This window comes from Pleurodeles waltl, chromosome 3_1, assembly GCF_031143425.1.
Source record: "Pleurodeles waltl isolate 20211129_DDA chromosome 3_1, aPleWal1.hap1.20221129, whole genome shotgun sequence".
Taxonomy (NCBI): Eukaryota; Metazoa; Chordata; class Amphibia; order Caudata; family Salamandridae; genus Pleurodeles; species Pleurodeles waltl.
In genome coordinates this window covers 697728136-697753827 of record NC_090440.1, presented here as the reverse complement: position 1 = coordinate 697753827, position 25692 = coordinate 697728136, and the positions used below count along the sequence as shown (strand labels likewise).

Below are 25692 nucleotides of genomic sequence, written 5' to 3'. Positions count from 1 at the left end.
TCCCCTCATTCCTTTGTCGCTTTGATCCATTGACCTCTTGCGCAAAATCCACTATTCAGTATAAAGTAATAGCTAGGATTTCGTGGATAGGTCGTTGTTAGGTTTATATTTTGGCTTTTTATACTTCTTTAAAAAAGCTGTTTTAATAAAGTGAAGAAACAATTGCATAATACTCGCCTCATTGTCCTTAATGGAATTGAAACGTTCCTTCGCGTTAGCTAGGACATTTTTTATTTATTAAGAGGCATCAGGTTCGGAATTGCTAAATTTTAAAATTAAACTTGTACACAATTTGGTATTATAGTACCGGCTCAGAAACAATTACCTACTTAAGCCCACGAACGATATCATTTAATGGTTTACAACTCCAACTACAATTCTGGACACTTGGAGGCATAAGCGCTGCCGATTGGTCGATAGTGGGATGGGCCTCTCGTTGATTGGCTGGGATCAGCTGCCTGGTTGGCTCGTGCAGACACTCGTGACGCAGTCCCAAGGCGCAAACGTGCTTCTCCACATAGCCTGTAACCTGTGCCAACCAGTCAGACAAGGCAAAAGGGCACGCCCGGGCCTCGCGCTTGGCGGCTTTTGTGTCGTCAGCAAGCGCGCGCGGCCCTGGCAAAGTGGAACAGATAGCACTGCGTGAAGTGCGCGCTCGCAAAGACGTGTGACGTCAGATGGGTGGGAAGGAGTCGTGTCTGGACTCTGCGCTGGAGGTTGACGGGGACGAGCTTGCGGGCTGATGCACAGGGGGAGCGCTCGTGGCCCAGGCGGGAAATATATCAACCGTCAGCTGTGTTTGAGAGCGCGAGGGATCGAACCCCAGTGAAACCACAGACCCTGGTCGACCAGTGTTCACGCGGTGTCGTCGCCCCTGTCGCAGTCCCTATTTTTAGGGCCCGGCCCCTTACCAGCACTGGAAGTCAATGAACAGCCCGCTTTGCACGGTGAGCACACACCCGGTGGAAGGAGGTGGTGTCCCTGTGTGGACCCCTGGGAGTTTGGTTGGGGCAGTGTGACTTATTTGTGAGGGTGGTGCTTTTCTGGATATCTGTGGGGCGAAAAGTATAAGTCCTCGTGGCGTGGGGAAATGTAAGCACCCGTGGACGTGGTCAGTGTGACGTTCTTTAGGGAATGACTGTGTCCGCTCTGCGGAGAGATTTCGTTTATTGACACGTGTAGAATGCTGAAATGACCTTAGTGGCACCAGTGCTGTAATAGGGCGAGCGACCGTGGTTGGAAGGACTTATGATGACTGGGGGTGATTTAAGTACCTTGCTTCTCGTCAGGACAGTTTGATGGCCCATTGAGATCTATGGTGATACAGTGAGTGAGGGTGTGCGGCCTCTTGCGTGGGAAGCGCAGTGGTGAAGGTTTGTTGGCCAAGTGCGGTGTGCTTTCCTCATAAGAACATTAAAATGAAGGACAGCTTTGGGAGTTGTGCGTGCAAATGCAGGGATAGAACATGTGTGGACAGTGCTTCGAGAGAGACTATAATGGTAGATGAGAATATGTTGTGGTGGGCTTACTGTGGCTTACCACCGAGAAAAGTCAGCATGAATTTCTGTGATTGGGTAGTGTGGACTGTGGGAAAGTCAGAATGGTGTGTGGGAGTAGTGTTTTCATGGTGTTGAGGTCAGTGCAGGATGGGGCCCTATGAGGGTTCGGTTCTGCGTAACCACCTGTGATCGTGAGGGTTCGGTTCTGCGTAACCACCTGTGATCTTGATGGGCTGTGCAATGTTCAGTGTTCCGGAGTGAATCATAGCTTGACCTGAGTTGGAGTCGGGTTCAGCCTGAGGCCGTCTGGATAGATGAGGACGTGTGGGGTTTTCGAGAAGTCCAGGGTGGGAGTCATTATCCTGGCTTGTGGGGTAGTATAGTGGCCCCTCGGCGCGCAATTCACAAACGTCACATTCTTCTCTGTAGTTATATTTGTTCCAGATAATTATAAATTTAGTCATAGCATTTGAGATTTTCGGGAACTGCCCATTCGAAAGAAACATTTAAAATGTCAGTTTCTAAACATGTTTTCTAAAATGAGGACTAAACCTGTCATGTTATTTTTCTGAACACAAGATATTTTGACAAAGTGTTAATGTTACTTAAAATAAAAAGCATTCCCTTCGGTCTTGTATATGGGAAGGCATGGTCGACTTGTAGATTTCTGGTTGCAACTTCCTCTTAATCGCGGTACCGCCTCCGTCCGGTTCTTGGCCCTTGGTGATCTGAGCTGTGTATCTTATTGGTCCTTTCTGCCATTTTGCTGACCCACGTGCGTCCCTTCATGCTCGTGGGCGTATGTGTTCTTTTGGGACCTTTGCCTTGTTTGCTGCTGGCTCTAGTCGTGTCGTTGACCTGAAAGAGAACGTACGAGTCACCGTCATAGTTTGCGAATAGATCACCTGCCATTTTACCGCATATGTGTGACGTCCAGCAAGTATTTACCCACTGCCCCATATTCTCTCAGGTAGATCATAGATTCAATAGTTTCATTTAGACCGACTCTGTTGTTCCTTGTAGGGCTTCTGGCCTATAAAGTCCCACCTTCGGCTCTTTTCAAGGAAATTATGCGTGTTCCCACGTTGTAGACGGCCGGCTCTACATATTGGGCACATTGTGATTATTAAAGTTATAATTTTTTCTGCCATGCTTTTCTTTCGGTGTGCATAAATGGACGTTATGGAATTCGCTACTCGTGGTTCCTAACTGGAATTCGCTTCCAGTGGTGGTGTGTGTGTTTATTTTTTTATTTTTTATAGCTCTCTTTAGTCGTGACCATGTAAAATCATCAACAACTTGTCTAGCAGCTCTAGACCTTGCTTGGATCTTACTTCCTAACGTTAGTAAACTACGCCGCGGTAAAATGTCAACGAGTGATACCATCCCGTATGTGTCCTTGTACGTTTAAACACCTTACTTGCTTAACTTCTTTTTGGTTTATCTTCTGACGACACGCTGTCGTTGACACAACTGCGACGAACGGTGTATTTTGTTTATCTTTTGTAACATGATTTGTCACCTTGTTCCTGGGGTCTTCACCTGGTGGCTGCTGTATGCACGAAGATCTTGGCAGCGGAAGTGCAACCCACTGATGCATATTAACCGCTCTTACTAACGTGTAGCCCTTCTATGCCACCACTCGTTAGTCCAGTTTTAAGCCCTTACCAGTAACTTGATCAACACGTTCCATGTGTACAAATTCCAGTGGTTTCTAGTGTCAGACACACGTGGCGTTAGTCCCGAAAGAAGGAAGTTTCTCCTGGCGGCGGTACTTTAAATAGGTGAACAGCTGCTTCTTTGCTGGGTTCTTCCTGTTTTTTTTATTTTACAGTTATTGTTCATTTACATGGTTTGTTTTAGGCCTAAATATTGAAAACGAATGAAGGCGGCTACGTACTGCACACGCGCACTTTAATTTGAGGTGTTGTTAATTGTTTCTAGCGCAGCCGTATCACAGAAGCGAGGAAGGCACTAATCCGTAGTTTTAAGGGAATTTGCCTAGGTCTAATGCGCCTTTGAGTGAGGTGCTGCTCGAGCTCAACCGCTTGATTTTTTTTTTTTTTTTTTTTTTTAAGAGAGTTGGATGGGACTATTGATAGGCATAACCTAAGGATCCAACCCAATTACCAGACATGGTGTTTTCTAGTGATCAAACACAAGATGTGCTTGAGTAGAGGCCCGGTTAGTTGGAGGACGTGAGCAACACAAAAGGATAATGTGCGGAGTTCTGAACAATGCAAACACTCACCCCCAATCACTGATCTGGGTTTAATCCATTGTTCTTTTGCTCACCATGACACCCCAGTTTGGACCCAGCCATATACAAATCGGTCCTGACCCTGTTCCTCATGGGAACATTCCAGCCCGAGCTGCCAAGCCAGGTCCTCCCTGGACCGGAAACAAGAATCCTGGGACCGGTTTCAGGGTACCACCCTTCATCAGCCAGGCTAGCTTGAATCCAGTGGCACAGTAAGCAAGGGACCCACGTCTGGGCATACCCTTCCCACTTAGGGCAATTTAGCAACACAAAAGGATGTCCAAAATAGAAAGGCATGGGTGGCATAAAAACAATGGATTTAGGCCCAGATCTCTGTACTGGGGGTGAATGTTTGACATTGTTCAGCATTCCGTCCATCACTTGTTCTTTTTGCATTTGCTGCCCCAAGTGGGAAGGGTATGCACAGGTGTGGGCCCCTTGCTCCCCATGCCACTGGAGTCAAGCTAGCCTGGCTGATGAAGGGTGATACCCTGAAACCGGTCCTAGGATGCTTGTTTCCAGTCTAGGGAGGACCTGGCTTGGCAGTTCGGGCTGGACTGTACCCATGGGGAACAGGGTCAAGACTGATTCCCATATGGCTGGGTCCAAACTGGAAAGGCATGGGTGGCATAAAAACAATGGATTTAGGCCCAGATCTCTGTACTGGGGGTGAATGTTTGACATTGTTCAGCATTCCGTCCATCACTTGTTCTTTTTGCAGTTGGAGGACGTGAGTCTGCACTGCAGATTGAATGCAGATGACTATATAGGACAGTGTAATAGCTTATAGTGACATACTCACTTCAACAGAATTGCAGTGCTTAAGACCGGGTACTGTTCTTGGGGAGCACCACTGGTTAATCTATTTCCCACCCTACCTCCCACAATGTGCACAGCAGTGCACTCGTGTGTTCCTTTTGCAGTCTCTCCACATATCTGTAATTGAATCAAATCTTTTATTTACTATGTAACAAAGCAAGCATCTCACAAAAAGTCACTTGTTCACATTTGTGTTCTTGGCCACGCTTTCGCCATTTTTCACTCCGCATCTCTTTAAAATAAAATTATGTAACTGCCTTTTAGGTTATAACACAGTAAAACATGTATTAAAGCATAGGTCTTCTGGAATGTGATGTTCTTATTGCTACAGATTCTTTCAGAGCCATTTCTGCTTCCTTTGCTAGTAACTCTTTTCTTGTATCTCCACTATGTGAGATGAATGTCAGTCACATTGAATTTGTGGTGAGTTTTGTTGAATCTACGACTAATCTATTAGATTTGACATACTTTATCATTTAATTCTTCCAGCAAACCATTTTGAGTGTAATTTTCAATAATGGCACCACAGTATCTTTCACTTTGGGCATAAATAACATTTTCTGGCATTCACCGGGGAAGGGTTTGCTTAAAATGTTTGCATTATTACAAGGAGCGACTATTGAATTGTCTTGGGCAATAAGTACTCCTTTTACCTTTTTGCTAAAAAAATGTAAATTCAGTGTTCCCTTGGAAGAAATTTTAGTTGGGAGGGACTAGTGTTATTTTCACCTACTTTGATGAACCCAGAGTGTGGTATATCCATAACTGTCAGTGTAGAAATTTTGTACTGTTGTGTTAAATCATGTTGTCTTGGGTATATGCACATGCGTCTCCAATGATACATTTTCGCTACTTGATTTTTTTCAAGTGTGCATACCTAGTACCTATACATAAGTCAATTTACACCGCTTATGAAAAATGGTTGCATGCGTTAGCAGTAGTCAGACCTTGTAAATGTTATTATAATCCATATAATCTGATGCAATACTATCTCAACAATTTTTAGGGCAGCATTGGCATTTGAAAGTTAAAAAAATAGATCTGTAAATTGATTATTAATGCATACTTGGTTCCCTGCAAACGTTTTGCCACGCCAACTTGCACGTTGGTGCTACTGCCAGCCATCACGCAGTTAACCTGCTTCATATACTCCTTGATGACCTTATAACCGGCGTGCTACGGATCCTGTGGCCACAGTGGCTTTAGTTATTTTTTGCCACCTCCATATCGGTTTGTTTATTTAAGAATTGCATGCAGGGAACTTTGTTGTTGAGGACCTGTTTCGGACAATCTGAATAATGAAAGGATTTGGGCCAGTTCATTGATTGACTTTCTTGTCAGTCTAGTGTGCTTCTTATTTAATGCCTTTCCTTTCACTTGTGTTGGCCCCTTCCCTGGACCACAACTTCTTTACTGCCTTTTTGCAGGGATAACTTGTATCTTTCCACTGCCCACATTCGGTGAAGTACTTTTTAGGTCTCCCTTGTTAGCACAAGCGCAGTCACTTGCAATATGTTTTGTTAGCTTAGCCTACAGGGTGCTTAGGTCCACTACTTACCCTTCGTTTCATTTCCTTGCTTCTCTTGGAGTGCATGGCGACTTCACTCCCTCTTCATCTGTTTGCCTCCCCTTGAGCTTGCCCCATGTAATGCTTCCTTTCAATGCCCAGTGTTCTTCCACTGCTTGCACACTTTTGAAGGTGCACTTTTTAGGTCCAGAGTGCAAACTCTTTGACTTATTTTAAGTATTGTGGGCTTTTAACCACACCCATCATTTTCATTCATTCCTGGGCTTGCCTTTCAAAAATCACAATGTTGGTAAATGCTTTACGTTTGTCCTGCGTTGAGGTTGTTCTTGTCACGCCTTGTAGACTGCGCCTGTTACATGGATTATTGCATAGTTTTTTTCGATTATACTTCAGCGTGGGCAAACTACCACACATTTGTGAGCTTGCCCATCATAAATTCTTTGACCTTTGTAAATGGTTTACGTTTGTCCCTCGTTGGGGAGGTTTCGTTACCGCCTTGGCCATCACCCCTGTTACATTGCTGTTTGCACTTTTGCCGATAAGTTTGACTGCGAGCAAACTTAATTTTCCTTTTGTGTGTCTCTTCACGCTAGTGCTAATAGTGACCGTAGTGCTGTGAATCGGCGTGCTTATGTGAAACATTTTTACTTTTATTTTTCAATTTGTGTGGCAAAAAATAGTCCAGTTGGGAATTACAAAACTACCAGCTGTAACACAAGCAAATGCAAGACCGATTGCATTGCAAATGCTTGTTTTCTTTTATCTCTCCCCTTTGGGCTGTATGATGGCCATGGTGCTCACAGAGCACGAACAGACACAGCAACGTGAACTCAATCGGCGGTATTGGGAAGCTGGTGACATTGTTCAGTTACCTAATCGGTCATTTCTTGGGATCTCCCCTTAAAATACTTGAGCATGGTAAATGTTTTATGTAAAACAGAAATGCTCAAAGCGAAACGGATCTTCCGCCAGAGCGGGAGAGCCGATACTACAATATTCACTGCACATGGGAAACTTGCCTCCTAATACTCTGCAGAGCATTACTTTTACAAAACATTTTTGCTCATAACTCAGCCTGTGGTGGTCCCCACATTACGTTAAAAGGGGGAACCTCAAAATAATAACCCTTTCCCACCATCCAGTGTGTTTTTAAGCACTCATGTTTGGAACTTTTGTTTTACAGCTGGAATAGCTTGTGTTTTAAGGCCCTTGTTTGCAATATCATTGCTATAGGCCTGCTATCCCTGAAAATGGGTGATGTACTACACCCTTAAGGGACTAAATATATGGTTGCACTATATTATTTATTGCCATTTTCTTTGTGTGGTTATGCCTTCCAGGGCCTAACTATAAAGTTACATGACCATGTTGTGTTGTTTTTTTATTTATTTTTTACACAAATGCTATTTCCATTGTGGTGTGTCCTAGGGGCATTAGTCATATCAACACACTAAAATATTAGTGGCATGGAAAGTTGCCCCATAATGCTTTGCAGGGCATTACTTTTAAAAATATTTTTTGGCATAACTCAGCCAGTGGTGGCCCTATGACAATGGGACCACCCTTAAAACATTCTCCTCAACGTGCTCTTTCTGTCTACATCATCTCTGGGTCCCCACTCTTAGTGGGCACTCCAAAATAATAACCTGTACCAACATTCATTATCTTTATGTAAGCTCTCTCGTGGCAGGAACTTTTGTTTTACAGCTGAGCGAAGTTATGTTTTATTATCCTTGTTGGTAATATAATTGCAATAGGCCTGCTATCCTTGAAAGCATGTAATGCACTGTCCCCTGTAGGGGCGACATTTATGGTTACGCTGCATTACTTTTCCCTATTATTTTTTTTCTTGTGGTTTTGCTCTCCAAGGGCTGACTATATGGTTACATGCTCAACAATAAAGTACACTGTTCCAAGTGAAAACAGCAGGGTAATTTGTAGGAACACTGCCGCAGGGTAGTTCTCAAATTAGGGACCTGGCTGCTTGCTTTTTTTGCACCAGTCTCCTGGCTTGTGTTTACCTAAGGAGCCGTTTCCAAAATTTGAGATGGGCGACCTTTTTCTAAACTGATGCACAGATTATTTAAGTAAGTGACTGATTTTTAGTTGACTGACAATTTAGACCTAGTATCATCCTAGTGTTTAACAAAGGAGGAGTTTTGGTCCTGATGAAGCGTTGTTGGATCCTTGGGGACCGCGGAGAAGCGAAACATGTTGATCCACAACTAGAGGGTATATGATATTTTCTTGTCCTCTATCTATCTGGTTTTTGTTGTGAGAGTGAATGACCATGGTTACTCATTAAGCACTCCCCACTTGTGTTTTTTTAATCTTGCCCAAAATCTTGTGCGGATAATATATTTAGAATCATAGTCCTAGGTTTTTGAGCCAATTTTTTATTTCTTTAATTTTTTTTTCTCTCCTGCTTATATGGTGTTATATGGCAGTCACAGTATAAGATCTTCGCAAAGAGCCCCCATTTTTGGGCAGCCCGCCAGACATTGCAGTGCCAGTCTGACGGGGAGCATCCCCCATGATGCGTGACATCCAAATGGGATGTGTGAGGGCTCTTGCTCCTATTGTTTAGGTTTCCCTGCTGTTTTCACTTGGAACAGTGTACTTTATTGTTTCGATTGATAACTTGGGAGGCTGTACACTGCACCATTAATCTCTCTGTCCCTCCCCTTGTAGTCTATATGGTTACATGACCATGTTTCTTACAAATTATATTTTTGAAATGGTGCCCTCTAAGTGCTGTTTTGAGCATTGCAGTCTAATGTAAAAAGTTTATTTCTAACAAAGGTATATGATAATTGTATATGTTTTAATAATATCTCCTTATTACAATTATGATGACCATGATTCGGACAAAATTAACTTCCTTATTACACTATGACTGTTTGAGTACTCTTTATATTTTTGGGTGACCCTTCTAGTTTATTTCTTCTCTGTGGCAGTCATGTCCCCCTTTTTTTTTTTTAAAGGGAATTTGTTAGCCAGCCAGCAATTCTGATGGTGGGGTGGTTAGAATTAGCATGACCAATTTAAAATTAGGATGCATTTTCATTTTTTGCTGCAGATAGGAGAAGAAGATAAATGGAAGTGCTTTAGTTATATTTTGGGCCACTGGAATTAAATAGCAGGAAAAGACGGACTATGAGGCAGGGTTTGCCAATTTGTGTCGAGAAAAGTCCTGTTATGAATGTACGATGCCAGTAGCTTTAACTTGCGCAAATGCGAGAGCTATTGCATTGCAAATGCTTGTTTTATGTTGTTGCACTCCCTAAGAGTGTATATTATGTTTGCCTCTGTTTGTTGTTGCTTGCCCTTTCGTTGTTGCTTGTCATGTCTCCTCCTCACGTTGTTACATGCACTGTTGTGTTTGCACCACCCTGTGTTCTTGCTTGCTGCACCCCATACAGCTTTGTTGCTTACAACATCCCCTCCTGCCAGCAGAAACGAGCATAGTCGAGCTATTTGGCTATTTCAGTTTTTTTTTCTCTTGCGAAATGATTGGGGGGGGGGGGGGAAAGCCCTACGACGCAGCTAGTGTTGACGGCGCCTTAACACTGTTTTCATACTTTCCTGCATGATTCAGTAGCTGAGTTGCTGTAGAACATGGCTAAAAAACACTGCCTGAGCCAGCAGATCTTGTATGGGCGAGACCTGTTGGCTTTGTTGATACTTAATTTTTTTTTTCTTTCTTTCAGCACTCCATAGGAGTATCTATTTTCCTGCTTGCTTACTTCTTCTAATATAGTCTATTGTCCATCTTGTCCTTTGCTTTTCCAGTCCCTTTCTGCTTCTTTTCATGTGCTGCAACCCCATAATCCCCTGCTTCTCTAGATATTTTTTGATAACTATTTGCTGTTGATCCACTTTTTTTTTTTAAATAAAATGCGCTTTTGCACATGTTTTATTTTTGAAAACTGTCCAACATTGGCATCTGCCATCTTGGAACAGTATTTAAAGAAAATACTGGCCATAACATACTTGCTGCACATGTGTGATGACTGATACGTGTATGCATGTCAGCACACTTTCTTTTATGCTGCACAACAGTGACAAAATATTTTATTTTCTGGTGATGGTGAAAAGCAATAACAAAAATTAGCATCAAAGGCAGTAGGTCTGCATTGTCAGCCAAAATATGAGACTTATCGGCTTTGCCACTTGCTAATTTTAGGTCGAGTGTGCAATCGCTCTGGTCTGTTGTAATCCGTCTACGGGCTTTTAACCACACCCACCATAAGCCCATCTCTATTACTCGTTCGTGCGCTTGTCTTTCAAAAATCCTTTATCATCATTGGTAAGTGCTTTACGTTTTTCCCTCCCTGGGACAGTTTTGTTAGCGCCTTGGCATCGACCCTGTTACATGGATAATTGCACAGTTGCAGATATGTTTGACTGCAAGTGAATTTCCTTTGGTGTTTCTCCTTTGCGCTCATAACAGCCGGGGGGCTTTGAATCGGCTCGCTTATATCAACTGTTTTACTTTCCATTTTCAATTTATGTGGCAAGAAAGTCCAGCTAGGAAGTTACAAAGCTAATAGCTTTAACTCGCGCAGACATGAGACCTATTGATTTGCAAATGCTTGTTTTTTCCTGCGGACGCCATGTAGTCTGCGATTGCGGGCTATTCTTTTGTGCTTTTCTGCCTTTCTTTAGCTTTTGTGTACCACAAAGCATAGGTTGCTCTGCCACTTAAAACGTTAGCCACAGTGTTGTCATGGGTAGGTTTTCCCTCTCTGCGCCCTTCTATGACGACTCCTCCAACCCACACCCTCAGCCTACCGAGTCTTTATACTTTCATTCTCACTACAACTGCCATGCTATCAGCAATTGCATATTTTTAATTTCTTCCTTCTGATTCTCCATGTGTTTTCCTCTGCCAGTCCAAAGCCCTTATATAGGTTTCTACTTCCTCTTACAGCACTGTTGGACCTTGGGTTTGGGGACAGAGGCTCCTTTTTGTTCTCAACTCCCCTTGTTGTTACCTACTGCCACTTCTTAGTCTGCCATTTCTGTGGTGACAAGGACTTTTCACCATTGTGCTGGGAACTTGCAAAATAAATTACTTTTGCAAGAAAACACATTTCTGAGTGTATTGCTTCAAATAGGAGCGTCTTTTGATATTCAAATGTACATACAAATATTTAAAGTCAATGGAGTCCAGTGGTGTCCAAGATTACTGTTCTAATTTAAATTTAGGCATGTTCATAACAGTGGTCCAGTTTTACATAACTGTATCTTGTTTTCCTGTACTCTTTTTACTGATTATGAACGGAAATGTAGCTTTGTCTAAAATATTTCACTAATGTAGCCTATAGTGCACACGACTTATTAGTATTTGCTTGTGTTATATATATTTTTTTCTTCTTTTATGTAATTCTGTGAATAATCCCCTCTCAGGGCATCAAGAATGAGATTGGAACACGATCAGGGAGACTGTAGTCTGTGGTGTAGCACTAACAGCTAGCGACGTGGACCAATGTATACAATTCACTCCCAATGAGAGATGCTATGTTTAAAGTTGTAAAACTAGCACTAATGAGGTCCAAATGTTTGACAGCTCTCAAGGAGTGAGACTGCGTTTAGTCCCCCTTTGCTGTCTCTTACCCCAGTACATCATCCACTTCCCCGCCCCTCCCTAGCAGCCTTGCTCTGGTAGACCTCTGTTTCTGAGAAAGGCCTCAGAAGACCAGTAACAGGACACTGTCAAACAATAGGATTATATAGATTTAAAGTTCTAATTTTGTATGCACAAGTGTGCCCTTCCTTCATTTAGATAGTCTGTCTTTTCCATAAATTGTTACGTCCTGTATAGCAACATTATTTTATTTACTACTTGCCTTTCATCTGCTTGAGCTGTGTGTCCTTCGTACCTTCCAGGGTCTGGTCTTAGTTTGCACTGCTTTTGAAAACACCCCAATGATGGTGTTCTTTGGCACCTCAGTGGCATTTTCATTTCCCATGCTCGCCCAGTATTTTTTGTCATGGGGCAGTTTTTGCATGCCCCATGTTAGTTGGTTTGGAACACAAGTGCCCCAGGACCAGTTTCACCCGAGTTGGGGTTCATTAGCCAGATATAACCTGGTTCCAGTGATGGTGTGCAAAACTAGGTCGAAACCAGTTCTGGGTTGCTACTGTTCCCCTTCTAGGAGTGGATAGACTGTTCATATTAGAACATGGTCAAGACTGATTTGCATATGTGTGGGCCCAAACTGAGGTGGACTGAAAAGTGGCCCTGAATTATTAAAAGTGGCTCAGATTAATACAAGCATTCCAGCAATCACTTTTTGTATACTTTAGGCTGTCCTATCCTGACTTTTTTTAGTCTTATTTTGATAATTCTCAAGACTTCACTTTAAGTCATGAACTTGTTTTGATTTCCTTACTCCCCATTGCTTTTACAGGCACAGCAATGTTTTGCATTATGATAAAAAAATAATTTGAAGAATTTTATAATTTCTTCTGTGCACTTGTAACCGTTTTTTTCCCTTTTGTGCTCTTGTCTATCATAAAATCTGTATTGTCTGTCTGAATGATTTGTGCTTTCAGTCTTTTGGTTTGTTGCGACGTTTTACCCTGGAAAAGTAAACTCTGGTAAGACCCTGCTTTATACTTTTGGGTGTTTATGTAATTATTTTCAGATGGTACTATTCTTTTATTGTGGACACGTGCTTAGTTGCTATCCTGTTTTCCACCGACTTCAAATTTATGTTTTAGAGGCTTGTCCACCTGCATGAAATTAGCTAGAAATGCCTTCTAGTACATAGTCCTTAAGAAAAATCCACCTATCTACCTCTGGCATCTTTTGTTTACCAGCATTTGTTTTAAACAGCTGATTGAATCTGTCTGGTGTGTCCATGAGGACTATTTTTAGAAGCCATATATCCTGGCCTACTGCCTTGTATAGTTACATATACCAAACTGAATCTTTGACTCTTGTGTAGTCTGAAATGACAGACTTGCGTTAAAATCTATTTCCATGTGAAATATGGTCATGTTATTGATGCCTGGTATCAAAGTGGCCCCTGCACTTAAGATCATTTGTAGTTTAACAAAAGAGAGTTTGCCTAAAAGGCTTACAGTTAACTATTGCTCCAGCCACATTATGACAGTGATGGCCCAAAGGAAAGTGATTCATCTTCCACCGTATACTAATCTTGAGGAATATAGTGCATTCCACAAAGAAACCAAAACAGGACTGTGATCAAGGAAAGGCAGGCTTTGCTATCGAATCTTTCATGCACGTGTCTGACTATAACATGCTAACAGTCTTTCCCCGAGCTAGAACATTAAATGTAGGCTGGTTGGCTTTCCCAGTGCTTATCTTTTTGTAGTGGCGCTTTCCTGATAATGGTAATTTGAACTAGACTATTATACTAACTACATGGTGAGATTGTGCCACATAATTTAATTTTAGTTGCATATGCCTCATGATTGGCTTTAGTTTGCTGCATAATTAAGTCAAATATGGATGCTCCTGCCTACTTCCAGTGGGAACAAACCGCCCCTAGCAGCTTTAAACTTTTATGTTTCCTGTACAGATCAGCACAAACGTTTGCATGCCAAAACGGTATGCAACTGCCATGTTTTCTGAGGGATCCATCAATGAGGGGCAAAGTAATAGGCAAAACAAAGTCTTTAAAATTGTATTGTATTCCGACCATAACTAGAGCCTCCGTTATCAATTGCATTTAATATATATTGCACTTGTTCTGTCATTTGCACATGCTTGCAAATCTTTCTCAATGTACTTCAGGGGCACAGAAGTAGTTTCTGCATAACAGTTTCGGGACATCTGTTTGCGGAGATGCTAGTGAAGGAGCTTGGTGTGCACTCTACATTCTATATTTGTAAGTCTAATGACCGTGGTAGGGCATTGAGCTCGGAGCAGCACTTGTTTCACAATTAGTCTTAAAAGGGCGGCAGTGTAATTGTTAAGGAAAATGCTTAAGCCCATGAATAATGAGCAGGCACTGGAAATGCCAATATTTATGACTTTAGAGTAAAGTTTTATGATAATGTGAAGCATTACAGGTTGATAGCATGGGAATGTATATGCAAAGAACTGTGGAACAATAATGGTTTGAGTTAAAATTTGAGGCGACAAGTGCACTATCTGCTAGACTTCTAGCTGCAGATTCCTTACCTTAGAATTTCCTGGTGTCAGCGTGGGATCCGGAATTGTTTGCTGAGCAGTACCCTGCACACGCCATTGGGTGGCATCGTTTGGATCCACGTGGTGTTTTGGAGCTGTGTGTGACATCACTGTCTATAAAGATGCCACCCCTGTGAGTGTACGTCATTTATTTTTCCTTCACGCCGGTTAAGCGCAGGTCTGGATTCAAGCAACCCCCTGCCTTTTAAATGTTTTTTTTTTTTACCTTTTTGAAGTCTCTGCGAGGATGACATCGAGGAAGACAGGGTTCAAGCCGTGTGGTACGTGCCATGTCAGTGACGGACCCCCATCAGGTCTGTCTCTGGTGCCTCGACAGAGACCAAGATTTGAAGCCATGTTCCGACTGGCCCGAAAGCTTTGAGAGAGCGGCTCTGAAGCTCATGGCAGCCCAGCGGTCAACTTCAGTTGACGCGACGCCAAGGATGTCACGATCAAGGAGGAGGGTGCTGGACCTCTCCAGGACCCCTAAGTCATCTGGGCACTCGGGGAAGAGGCACAAAAAGAATAAGTCCAATCAGACTTTGACTTTGCCATGCCCGTTGATTTCAACCTAGGAGCCCTCCAATGGCAGTTATATATCTCAGAATAGTTTGTAGATCGTGGATGCTACATAGCCACCCGATCAGATACTGTAGGAAAATGGCTCCCTGTTGCAGTTACCCCCCACTTTTTGCCTGATACTGACTTGACTGAGGAGTGTGCTGGGACCCTGCTAACCAGGCCACAGCACCAGTGTTTTTTCACTAAAAATGTACCATTGTTTCCACAACTGGCACACAGATAAGTCCCTTGTAAAAGGTACCAGTGGCACCAAGGGCCCTGTGACCAGGGAAGGTCCCTAAGGGCTGCAGCCTATATTGTGCCACCCTAAGGGACCCCTCACCTAACACATGCACACTGCCATTGTAGATTGTGTGTTGGTGGGGAGAAAAAGGCAAAGTCAACATGGCATCCCCCTCAGGATGCCATGCCTACAAAATACTGCCTGTGGCATAGGTAAGTCATCGCTCTAGCAGGCCTTACAGCCTTAAGGCAGGGTGCACTATACCACAGGTGAGGGCATAGCTGCATGAGCAATATGCCCCTACAGTGTCTAAGTCTAATCTTAGACATTGTAAGTACAGTGTGGCCATATTAAGGATATGGTCTGGGAGTTTGTCAAAAACAAACTCCACAGCTCCATAATGGCTACACTGAATACTGGGAAGTTTGGTATCAAACTTCTCAGAATAATAAACCCACACTGATGCCAGTATTGGATTTATTAAAAAATGCACACAGAGGGCATTTTAGAGATGCCCCCTGTATTTTACCCAATCCTTCAGTGCAGGACTGACTGGTCTGTGCCAGCCTGCTGCTGAGAGACGAGTTTCTGACCCCCTGGGGTGAGAGCCTTTGTGCTCTCTGAGGCCAGAAACAAAGCCTGCACTGGGTGGAGATGCTTAACACCTCCCCCATGCAGGAACTGTAACACCTAGCAGTGAGCCTCAAAGGCTCAAGCTTTGTGTTACAATGCCCCAGGGCACTCCAGCTAATGGAGATGCCCGCCCCCTGGACACAGCCCCCACTTTTGGTGGCAAGTCCAGGGGAGACAATGAGAAAAACAAGGAGGAGTCACCCACCAGTCAGTACAGCCCCTAAAGTGTCCTGAGTGAGGTGACCCCTGCCTTTAGAAATCCTCCATCTTGAGTTTGGAGGATTCCCCCAATAGGATTAGGGATGTGTCCCCTCCCCACAGGGAGGAGGCACAAAGAGGGTGTAGCCACCCTCACGGACAGTAGCCATTGGCTACTGCCCCCCCAGACCTAAACACACTCCTAAATTCAGTATTTAGGGGCGACCCTGAACTCAGGAAATCAGATTCTTGCAACCTGAAGAAACAAGGACTGCTGACCTACAAGCCTGCAGAGAAGGAGGAAGACGACAACTGCTTTGGCCCCAGCTTTATCGGCCTGTCTCCAACGTCAAAAACCTGCCCCAGCGACGCATCCGACAGGGACCACCGACCTCTGAAGCGTCGGAGGACTGCCCTGGACTACAGGACCAAGAAACTCCTGTGAACAGCAGGCCTGTTCAAAACCAGCGACTTCTTTGCAACAAAGAAGCAACTTCCAAAGACTTCACGTTTCCCACCGGATGCGTGGGACTCTACACTCTGCACCCGACGCCCCTGGTTCGACCTGCAAAAAACCAACAGCTCAGGGAGGACTCCCTGGCAACTGTGAGCCCGTGAGTAACCAGAGATGACCCCCCACCCCCGAGCCCCCACAGCGACGCCTGCAGAGAGAATCCAGAAGCTCCCCCTGACAGCGACTGCCTGTAACAAGTGACCCGACGCCTGGAACCAACACTGCACCCGCAGCCCCCAGGACCTGAAGGAACCGAACTTCAACGCAGGAGTGACCCCCATGCGACCCTCTGCCTTGCCCGGGTGGTGGCAGTCCCGAGAAGCCCCCCTGTGCCTGCCTGCATCGCTAGAGTGACCCCCGGGTCCCGCCAGTGAAACTTATAGAAAACCCGACGCCTGTTTTGCACACTGCACTCGGCCGCCCGGTGCCGCTGAGGGTGTGTTTTGTGTGCCTACTTGTGTCTCCCCCAGTGCTCTATAAAACCCCCCGGTCTGCCCCCCAAGGACGCAGGTACTTACCTGCTGGCAGACTGGAACCGGAGCACACCTGTTCTCCATAGGCGCCTATGTGTTTTGGGCACCTCTTTGACCTCTGCACCTGACTGGCCCTGAGCTGCTGGTGTGGTAACTTTGGGGTTGCCTAGAACCCCCAATGGTGGGCTGCCTATGCCCTAGGACTGAGACTTTTAAGTGTTTTACTTACCTCCTGATCTAACCTTTACTTACCTCCCCCAGGAACTGTTTATTTTTGCAGTGTCCATTTTGACAATAGCTAATTGCCTTTTTTACAAAGACTATACATGATATTGTTTTTATTCAAAGTTCCTAAAGTATCTAAGTGAAGCACCTTACATTTAAAGTGTTTAATGTAAATCTTGAACCAGTGGTCCTTAAAATAAACTAAGAAAAAATATATTTTTCAGTATAAAAACCTATTGGCCTGGAGTAAGTCTTTGAGTGTGTGTTCCTCATTTATTGCCTATGTATGTACAACAAGTGCTTAACACTACCCTCTGATAAGCCTACTGCTCGACCACACTACCACAAAATAGAGCATTAGAATTATCTATTTTTGCCGCTATCTTACCTCTAAGGGGAACCCTTGGACTCTGTGCATACTATTTCTTACTTTGAAATAGTATACACAGAGCCAACTTCCAACAGATACGTTTCAGGAAAGAGAAAAAAGTTGTATGTGCTAGAGGGCTTAGTTTAGAGAGCCTCATTTTTATTTTTGAGAAGCCATAGAACTCTTAAGTTGGAAAAGGTATTCTTTTCTGGGAGTGACACAGCTGATAAGGTTTCTTTACCTGCAAACAGATTTGAGAGTTTTGTAATACCTTTACAGGCCACATTTGGCCTCCTTATAGGGGATATAGGAGATTGAAGTTTGTTTCATAGAGGGATGGAGTAGGATTTATTGATGTTGGAGGCTACATATTTGTCCACTAGAAGCAGAGGACTTAATGGTATCAGTGAAAATAGTATTGGAATGGGTAAAAGTATGATGAGGCATAGTTTTTTATTTTTTTTTATTTTTTTATTTTTAAATTATATTTTTATTAACATTTTACATTTGCATGTCTCTTCAAGGTTAACTCTTGCATCTGTTATACATGGTCATTAAACAAACCGCTTTTGTGGTATACAATATTTGTGCTTCATTATGTTTCGTTGATGAACCTATTAATATTTATGCTTTCGTCAAATCCTGACTTACATAATCTAATCTTAATGACATCCAGTGCAGCGTTCACCACTGTTCCATAGTACTGTTTTGTGTCATTCCTATAAATAACAAGCTTAAATCCATTCCATGCTATAATTTGGAGGAGAAGTCATGAGGTAAAGAACAGAAGGAGAAAAAAGGAGGAGTAGGAGAAAGAAGGAAAGGGGGGGAAAAAAAAGAAAAAGAGGGGGTAGGGGTGAATGGGTGTATAAACTAACCAAAAGGTCAACATTACAGCATTGTGTGGGTAGGACTTGAGGTTGATGACATTTAAGGAACTAAGTCATAACAACATAAATGTAAAGGCTGTACCCGGGGCGCACCAGTGTATGGAGGGGGCAGCTGTCCACTCGCTCCGCCCCCATCTCCTATGGGGTTGTGACAGATGGCGACCCTTTCGTCTCTTTGTAGTGTTCCATTATGCAGACCATGTGTCATTTCGGACAGCTTACTGCACCGGCTGGGGAGCTTCCTCCTCAGTACCCCCTCCTAGAGTGTGCCTACTCTCTCCCACTCCTACTACGTTGATTGCTGCTCTCTTGGATAGCCCATCCCAATTCGACACTAGGTCTTCCCAGGCCGGGGCAATAGGAACCTGTCGAATGCCCTTGGCTTCCTCAGCCTTCAGAACCTGCAGTTCAGTCCTAGACCATTTCCTAACATCCCTTTTCCAGTCAGCCAGCGAGGGTTGGGCTGAGGCCCCCCAGCCCCTTGAGATCAGTCTTTTATAAAGGCCCAGAGTTAAGTCCAGGAAACGCCCTCTAACTTTCCCCTTTAACACATGCGGCCTGAGGCCCAACAAGCACAGGTCAGGGGTGGGCTGCAACTCCACTCCGAGTAACTGAGATAGGGCGGCCAGTGCCTCCCTCCAACCAACCTGGAGCACTGGGCACCCCCACACCATATGATCAAAGTCCGCATCTCCCCCGTCATCTTGGGCTTGTCCTGGGGGCCCCGTATATTCGGAAGAGTCAGTGTGGAGTGAGGTACGTCCTGTGTAAGTAATTATATTGGATGTATCTTAACCGCGTGTTACGAGATATCACCCGGGGGTAAGCCAGTGCCTTGTTCCATTCGGAGTCTGACAGTTCCCGCCCGACCGTGCCTCCCCACCGCTCTCTCAAGGATTGCAAAGGGTCTAATACGGCTTGGACCTGGGCCTGGTAAATTTGGGCTATCAGGTGAGGTTCCTCCCCCAATGTCAGTAGGAGGTGCAGTACCCCGTGGACTGTGGGCTCCGCATTTATCGTGCTCCAGTGGTCCTTCAGAGTGTGAACCAGCTTCCCGAATAGCAGGAACTGACCCGAGGTACACCCACTTCCAAGAGGTCTGAGGATCCCTTCAGTACTCCCCCTTCAAACAGCCCACCCACCGTCTCAATCCCTGCTCTTGTCCATGAGCCAAGCCCCAGATTCCCCAGTCCGCCCCCGCCCCCAGATTCCAGAGCCAGTGCCGAAAGCGGTAATGCCGGAGAATATGGGGGGCCCACTCCTACTCTTTCCGTACACCTCTTCCAGCATGCTAATGCGACACTCCTCATTATGTTGTTTCCAGGTAGTGCAATCTTCCTGCCTGTCATACGTGCCACAATCCATGCCACTTCCATTAATCCCTCATCTGTACAAAGGTCCAGGAGTCCGCTGCCCGTCAGCCAGCTGGGCACCCACTGCAATTGGGATGCCAATTAATAAGCCTCAAAATCGGGGGCACCCAGTCCTCCCATATGGGTCGGTCTGCAGAGGGTCGCAAGTGCAGTACGCCTATGACCATCATCCCAAATTAGTTCTCTTAGCAGCATGTTCAGTTCACGAAACCATGCTGGGGGGATCAGCAGTGGTAAGTTGACAAAATAGTAGAGGAGTCTGGGAAGCATTATCATTTTGGACAGCGCCACTCTGGCCATCACTGATAACTTCAGAGAGCGCCAGAACCCAACCGAGGACCTCTGGGATCGAAGCGCCCTGCCCAGATTGCCCTTCCTGAGATCTCCCAACTCGTGGAATATCTGAATCCCCAGGTACTTGAAGGTCCATGGAGCCCAGTTCACGTCTAGTGGGCATGTCGCTGGGTGCGCGCAGCCAGGGGTCAAGGGAAACACATACGTTTTGCCACGGTTTAGGTGCAGTCCGGAGACTTCACCGAAGTCCTCCAAGACCTTTAGGGCCAAGGGGAGGCCACTAGTACCGTCTTTAAGGTAAATTAGTATGTCAGCGCACAGGGAGACAATGTGCTCAGTTTGGTCCCCACACCACCCCCCCTACCCGCCCCCTCCTCCCGCAACCGGGCCTCAATGGGCTCAATCGCCAGGGCAAACAGCAGCAGGGAGAGGGGGCACCTCTGTCTAGTTCAGCGGAACAGCGGGTACGCACTGGAAACTGTTCTGCCCGTCTTCACTCTTGCCAGTGGGGACGAGTATAGTAGGTCCACCCATCTAACCCAGTTCTCCCCCAGGCCCATTTTTAACATCACCGACCTCAGGTAGTCCCACCTAATCGGGTCAAATGCCTTCTCAAAGTCCACCGCCAGCAGGAGCCCCGTCGGAGGTATCAACTCTTTGGGCATGTGCAAGATGGAGAAGATACGTCTAAGATTCAAGGAGGTGCTGCGACCAGGAATTAAGCCATTTTGGTCATCATGTATCAGCGTGGGCATATGGGGAAGCAGTCGGATGGCTAGGATCCTGCTGAGGATCTTAGTCGCTGTTCCGCATTGAGAGCGGGTGGAAGTCAGCCACTGAGACTTCCTTGTTGGTAGTCTTAGGGAGTGGCACTACAAGTGCCTGGCAGCACTCCACACTGTACTGCTTCCGTGTACATCCCCGCCAAGCCGGGAACCAGCAATGATTTGTATTTTTTGTAAAAATCCATAGGGAAGACCGTCTGTACCAGGGGTCTTCCCTGGGGCCAGCTGCGCTATGGCATCATTGATCTCTTCCGCAGTCACCCACCCCCCGCCCCCTAGGCTGTCCCTGTCCTCCAGACTCCGCCCCCAGAGCGGGGTCTGCCGCAAATAATTGTCAAATGTTGCCGGATCTAGGTTGCTAGGTCTCCTATATAGGTGCGTATAATAATCTCTGAATGCGTCATTAATGAGGCCTGGGTTATGTCTGCAATTTCCCTCTCTGTCTAATACGCTTGTGATGGGTTTGCTGTCCCCACCCGGGCGCACCAGCCATGCCAGGAGTTTACCCGATCTCCCCTCCTCTGATTGTAGGGATGCCAGGTATTTTTGCGTATTATGACATCTGAGCTTTTCTTCTGTCTGGGAGAACGGCTGCGGGTGCGGCTATATTCTTCGTCCCCTTGTGCTGCAAGGCCCTGTCTTAGCTCCCCCTCGTGTATGACCTTCTCTAGGGCAGTAAGCTCCCTTTCTAGCGTTTTCCTCACCCCCGCTGACTGCCCGAGGCAGAAGCCCCTCGTTACCACCTTGAGTGTCTCCCACTCCACTGCTCTAGAGGGGGTGGACCCCTTGTTAATTTCGATGTGTTCTAACAGGTGGCTACGCAGCGCCTCTCTGTACGCCTGATCCTCAAGCGCTGCGGGGGCCATCCTCCCTCTGGTATGGGGGGGGTCTGTCCTGTGTCACCCTCAGGGTCAACAGCAGTGGGTTGTGATCTGAAATTGTACGGGCAAGGTATTCAGAGTGTGTGACACCCCGAGCCAGACCCGGGGTGCAGGCCACCCTGTCAATTCTGGTGTGCACCTGGTGGAGGCCCGAGTAATATGAGTAGTCCTGGCGGTCGGGTGCTGTACCCGTCAAACATCCACTAATCCCCATGCGTTCAGCCACTCGGCCAGGCTCAGTGCTATCTTTTTTAAATTTTTTTTAATTGAATTTTGCACTTAGTAACATACAATAACATAAACATAGACGGGTCCCCTTGTCTTAACAATAACAGGATAACATAATGATCCTTCTCATCTCGTCTCTGCCCCAAGTAGCAAGAAATAAATTGCAGTAACATATCCCACAGTAAGCGTCAATATCTGGGGGCACACCTACTATTCTGCCCATCAGTCACCAGATAACAAGGTCATCAACGTCAGCCTTAAAAAGGTTCATAAGCGAAGGAGAATCTGAGCGTAATATAGCAGAGGGGGGAAAACAACAAGGAAAACACTACTCTAATAGGCAGGTGGAGCACAAATCAGATCACTCAGATCTGTCTCAACAACACAAGAGCATACCTAATCCATGGGAAGGCTCTGTGCTATCTTAATTGATATTGCTCCCAGTAGTGGCGGGGTGGACCTATCCATGTCTATATCTAGTACTGCATTAAAATCCCCTCCTAATAGAACCTCCCCCGTGTGTTGGCGAGTAAGGAGTCGTGATAGGCCCGTCATAAATGAAACCTGGTCTTGATTAGGGGCATAGATGCAACTCATGACTAATGGAGTCCCGTGTAGTTTCCCTTAAAGTATCACAAACCCGCCCTCCTTATCTATGCTCGAGGTTTCTATAGTCAGGGGGACTCCCGCTCTAATCCATATCAGTGCGCCCCTTGCGTAAGCTGAATACTCCGTAGCAAACACTTGCCCCCTCCACCTCCGCCTTAGTTTCTCTCCTTCCCCCGGAGCCAGGTGGGTTTCCTGTTGCATTGCTATTTGCACCCCCCTTCTCTTTAGGAATGATAGTGTTCTGTGTCTTTTGGCCGGAGTGCCCATCCCCCTGACATTCCAGGTTATGAAATTGTAGTTCCGCCATCCTGTTCTTAGAGACTGAGAATTGGGGGCCTGGTGCGCCCGGGACACTAATTGACCCCCTCCTGTGCTCGTTCCTGTATTGTGATCTGTGCTCGCTACCCCTGCTGCTGATTTAACTCGTAACTGCAAACCCCAGCCCCAGGGCACCTCCGGAACTATAGGAAGCCTAAGAAACTATGCAATATTGCAACTTTTCCAAACACATAACTGCAGTGCTCGCCAGCCTAGCCAGATTTGCGAGAGATAGTCAGGGGGAAGCGGCCAGGTCTGGAGGGGCCTCTTGTTCGTTCGGTGTGCCAAGTCTCGGCGACGCTGCGTGGCGGAGCTATCCGAGCTCGTCAGCTGTTTGTAGGGTCACCTTCGGTGCACCAGACGGGCTTCCCGAGTCCCCGGCAGAAGACACCATCGTGTCGTCGGATTCAGCTTCAGAGCCCCCGCGAGGGGACACCTCACCCCCCACTCGGGCCGCCGCCTCCAGGGCCGCCCTTCTGCTCGTTTCTCTCTGCGTTTTCGTTGGTGCCAACCGTGTACGATCTCTGGACCCCTTTCCCCTCGCGACGCGGCGGGACCCACCCGCTCCAGGGCTCCCCTGCACAGGTCGCACCGTTTGGGTTCCGCGCCTCTCGAGCCAATCCCAAGCCTTATCCGGGGACTGGAACAATGTGGTCTTTCCCTCCACAATCACTCTCAGCCTTGCAGGGTATAGGAGTGAGTACTGGATCCCCTCATCTCATAATGCTCTTTTAACCTCTAGGAATGAGGCTCGCCTGTTCTGGACCTCCAGGGTGAAGTCCGGGAATAGTGTCACTTCCCCATTTCCTACTTTAAACAGGCCCATCTCTCTGGCTTTCTGTAGGAGAATATCTCTGTCCTTGTAGTGCAAGAGTTTAGCGATCACAGCACGGGGAGGTCTGCCAGTAACAAGAGGTCTCGACGGTATGCGGTGGGCTCGTTCCAGCGTGAAGTAGGGAGTCAGGCATCCAGGTGCGACCACCGTGCTCATCCAGTTCTCCAGGAATTCCACCATGTTCGCCCCTTCGGTCCCCTTGGGGAGGCCCACTATGCGTACATTGCTCCTCCTATTTCTCCCCTCCGCGTCTTCGGCACGCTGTTCAAGTCTTGCAACTCTGCCAGTCAGGGAGGTTACTTCCGCCGCCATGTCCTTCTGCCTCGGTGCAATGTCCGCCAGCGTGGTTTCCGTTTCCTTGACTCTGTCAGCCAGTTTATGGTGTTAAGCTCTCAAGAGTCCCACCTCAATCGCGACTTGGTTGATGTCTCTTTGCAATGTTGATTTTGTGTCCTCTATGGCCCCCAGTATCTTGTCTAGAGTGTCTTGAACTTTGGTCTGTGATTGGTGCATTGAGTCCGCTTCGCCATCCCCGGGCAGGGTCAGGGGGTCCATGGCTCTGCTCTTGTGTCGGCCTTTGGGGGGCATCAGTCCAACAAGGGGGCGTACCCCGGGGGCTAGACAATCGGACCGTGTGGTACCGTATAATTCTCAGTTGAAAATGCTCCCTCGTTTCGTTTTCCACAGCTTTGACTTCCGTTCAGAATCTGCAAGCCAAGCTCCAGGCGCTCCACCGACCGCGCCCGGCGTTCAGATCCAGGGGGAGGGGGCTCCACTGTGGCCGGTCGCTGCCAATCTCCGCCTGCGGTCGTACCGGCACCTCCATCAACTCCCGCTAACGGTGCTTGCCCCACCAGCCGGATTCAAGCACACGCCTCAGCCAGGGCCCAGCCGCCCCCTCGCACGGGGCACCCACCTCCTCGCCAAGGGTTCCTCCGCACCCGTGGTCGCTCTTGCGCGCTTGCACGATGTCCACATTTGATGGCTGGTGGTGCCCCAGGATGATCGGGAGGTCCGTGGTCCCCCCGTTGTCCAACTGTTAGGGACTCCGAAGTGGCTGCGCCTCTCCTGAGGCGTGGACTAGGGGGTCTCGTACCCCCCCCCCCCCCCATGGCTCCCCAGGTGGTCCCTTCCGGAGGGCACGCCGGCCGCTCCACCACCGCAGTACTCTGAAGGCTCTCCTGAGCCCAAGTTGATGTCCTCGGGCAGCCCCCTGTGAAGAGAGGGCCGCGCCCGATGCTCCAATTTTAATTGATGGCGACGCCCGCCGGGGAGAGGTCCCAGCAGGACTCCCAGTGCCCCACCGGCACACTGGGTCCCGCAGTCTACTCGTCGGGGTCGGCCGCCAGTGCCGCCCATCCCGTTCCAGCTGCGGCCTTGAGAGAGAGGAGGGGCCGCAGGCCTCCTCTCAGTCCGGGCAGCACCAGGTGGCTCTCGCACTTGAGGGGCCCGCCGCGGGGGCTCAGTCGCACCGGTTAGCCGAACGGCACTCGAGCTCCGCTCTCGGGTAGCCCGGGCTGGCGCTCTTACGAGGAGTTTTGTTGCCGGCCCCTCCGGAGCTGAAACATTAGGCCGCCGCCATGTTCCAGATCTCGGCCACGCCCCCTGATGAGGCATAGTTGAGTTAATCACTGGGGGAATGGATTGGTAACATGATGTTCAATCGCTAGCCATGCTGTCCTATCTGTAGGGGTTGCGTCTATCCACAGGGAACCCTGTGCCACCAAAAACAGTGTTTGGTAGTTGAACCAGTTTGACAGGTTACATCCGCCTTCTCCTATCGGTGACTTAAACTTTTGAAAACTACTCCTGAGGAAATCTGATGCCATCTTATCTAATGTTAACAAGAAATGTGGATGAGTATGGAGCATGCTTGGTAGGAAATGGACCATGGGAGTCCCCATTCTATTTAAAGTTTCTAGTCTGCCCCACTATTAAATATATTTGGGAGACCAGGCTGTTAAGTCTTTATCAAGTGTTTTGTGTTT

At 46.8% G+C, this 25692-nt stretch overlaps 1 protein-coding gene across 2 annotated transcripts in view; it reads left to right on the top strand.

Moving 5' to 3' along the window:
* Nucleotides 1-501: 501 nt before the first annotated feature.
* The window catches only part of PTP4A2 (protein tyrosine phosphatase 4A2), a 223865-nt gene continuing 198674 nt past the window's right edge, over nucleotides 502-25692 (top strand). The window contains exon 1 of one of the 2 annotated variants that reach the window (XM_069223317.1): nucleotides 502-947. The gene's annotated coding sequence lies outside the window, so the exon portion shown is untranslated. The remainder of the gene's footprint in view (nucleotides 948-25692) is intronic. The other variant, XM_069223319.1, reaches the window with a different exon arrangement.